This window comes from Etheostoma cragini, chromosome 22 (genome assembly GCF_013103735.1).
Source record: "Etheostoma cragini isolate CJK2018 chromosome 22, CSU_Ecrag_1.0, whole genome shotgun sequence".
Lineage (NCBI taxonomy): Eukaryota > Metazoa > Chordata > Actinopteri > Perciformes > Percidae > Etheostoma > Etheostoma cragini.
The window spans coordinates 21,956,412-21,958,949 of record NC_048428.1 but is presented as its reverse complement, the minus strand read 5'-3'; the positions used below and the strand labels follow the sequence as shown (position 1 = coordinate 21,958,949).

Here is a 2,538-nt window from a genome sequence, read left to right as displayed (position 1 = left end):
CTGCCCCCTATACGACGGGCAGGGTGGAGCGCCCCCTCCTGGCTGCAGGGGGGGGGGGTCTCACCGGGTTGAGTGTTGAATCAGAGCGTCCTCAAAGGAACCAGCTGAGGGGACATCTCACGTCCTCCTGCCCACACGATAGTCATCATTGTGTGTGTTTTTGTAAGAAGAATCGCAGTAAAAAGAGTTAAGCTCCTCCCACAGGACCGCTTTCATCCGGCTGGGTGAAAGTTACTCTCTTAGAGGTTTAAATTTGGGAAGATGCCACTGACCTCCGGCTGAATTTGCGGGGAAATGAAGGTGAAAAGACGCAGAAGACGACAACAACGTTTCCTCTACTTTTTATTTTAGGGTGTTTATTTAAGAGAAAAGCATACTGGTTTAATGATGTCATCCTGTAGCTTCAGCGTGGTGCAAGAACACACAAATGAAGATTTGAAGCTACATCCTGAGAACGATGACACGATATTAGCAGCAACTTCCAGGCAAGACCCGCCCTCCAGCAGCATTCCCGCGCTCCTATTGGCCAGGCGTCCGTGCTCCCGCTAGGTAACGTAAACCTGATGTGTTCAGGTGCTGACCCCTGACCCTCGAGGTCAAGGATTAACCCCAACCAATCGAACTGCTTCGTAGGGCGGGACTTGCCTAGAAGTTACTTGGCATCCATAATTATGAGGATATTGACATGTTATATATTGAATATCAGCAGTAAAAAAGAATTTTTGGCCGATCCAGATGTTGCTTTTTTAAGCCAAAACTTATAGTATGCTCATGTTTTGATGCATCTAAAGGGAGAGAAAACCTCTCTCTCTCTCTCTCTCTCTCTCTCTCTCTCTCTCTCTCTCTCTCTCTCTCTCTCTCTCTCTCTCTCTCTCTCTCTCTTCCCCCCCAATTCTGAAAAATTGAAGGCAATAGCCGTGTCCTATCTCACAATTTTAATGCATGGTCAATTTTCCCAGTAAATGGCAAATGCACCTGCACCCATGGTTGTGCTGGTCTTACAGGGAGGTGTGTTCAGGTGCATTCTGGGCGAGCTGGTCTGACAGGGAGGTGTGTTCAGGTGCATTCTGGGCGTGCTGGTGTTACAGGGAGGTGTGTTCAGGTGCATTCTGGGCGTGCTGCTGTTACAGGGAGGTGTGTTCAGGTGCATTCTGGGCATATTGCTATCTTGAGGCAGTGGGAAGTGAACGCATCAATGACCAACAAAAACCTCTAAAGTCAACAACGCAGCATTTCGTTGTTATTTTAACAGCGAATTAGTAAAATGCACGTACGCACACACTCTGCTTGTTACACACACAGGGACACACAACCTGGACTTTTAAAGGGAATGGGAGAGGACCTCTGATTGGTTGATTGCATGTTACCCAGAACACCCCTCTGATTAATGAAGCCACTAGCCCAACCCCTTTAGGACCATGCAGCCGGCGCACCGACACTTTTTACTGCCATCTAACTAGCAAACGTGGATTCGTACGGGCCCTGAACGCACCACGGCCAGCCGATTCACGCCGTGCGCTCAGATCGTTAAAATAGAGCCCGAGATGTTTCCAGAAGTAAAAAATAATTAGGGTAATAATAATAATAATAATATTACATACAGATTTTTTTCAAAATAAAGTGCTTCCCATGGTTGAACCAGGATGAAAACATTTCTCAGCAATGTAATAAACCAGAAAACACATCTTACCTTTTTTTTTAATATATATTTTTTTTTAAGATTGAAGGTTAAGTCCTCAGCGCCGACCATCAGACGTCAAGTCTTCACAAATTTGTCTTCACATTTTTAGTATTTCTCATCTTTTCTTCCTTCTACTTAAATCCATTTGTGCCGATAAGATTTCCATTTTTCAACTTAACAACACCTGAAAGCTGAGGAATGCCCAGTTACTTTTTGTCTTTCGGTTTGTCTTATTTAGGGGTCGGGGGGGGGGGGGGGGGGGGGGGGGTTAAAGGTCACAGCAGTTAGTTTTGGTGTGGGGAGTTTGTGGAAGCGAAAGCCACCGGGGTAATTAAATATAATCTAATGTATAAAATGTTTGCAGTGATACACGATGATACACGTAGCTCTTAGATTGTGTGGGTTGTGATTTATTCTGATGAATTGAAGCGGTCTATAGACCAGTACTCCCATTAAAAGGTTCAAATGGAAACTTTTTGTTGTCTATTTTTGTGTGTTGTATAAAAAATATATTTCATAAGTTAAACACGCAAAGGTTTGCTGTGTTTAGCGCAGTTACCAAACGTTGTCTCTCATTTAGGTGAACGTGAGGCGTGAAACATGTCGTCTTTAATGTTATAGGATACTCATAAGTTATGAACCCATGCTAAAGAAATAAAAAAAAATCATCTTTTGGAAGTTGATCTTAATGCCTTAATTAAAAAAAATAGTAAAAATCTGACCTATAAGGACGCTGATTTTCTTTGTGAATGAATAATGTTTCATAAATAAATAAATTTTAAGTATACACCCCCTATGTTAAAATACAGGGGCATAAGTATAAACCCCCCTATGTTAAAATACAGGGGCATAAGTAT

General features: G+C 43.1%; 1 protein-coding gene across 1 annotated transcript in view; it reads right to left on the bottom strand.

Moving 5' to 3' along the window:
* LOC117938298 (serine/threonine-protein kinase RIO3-like) overlaps window positions 1–2,538 on the bottom strand; it is an 11,846-nt gene that overhangs the window by 5,360 nt on the left and 3,948 nt on the right. The gene's annotated exons all lie outside the window — the stretch shown is intronic.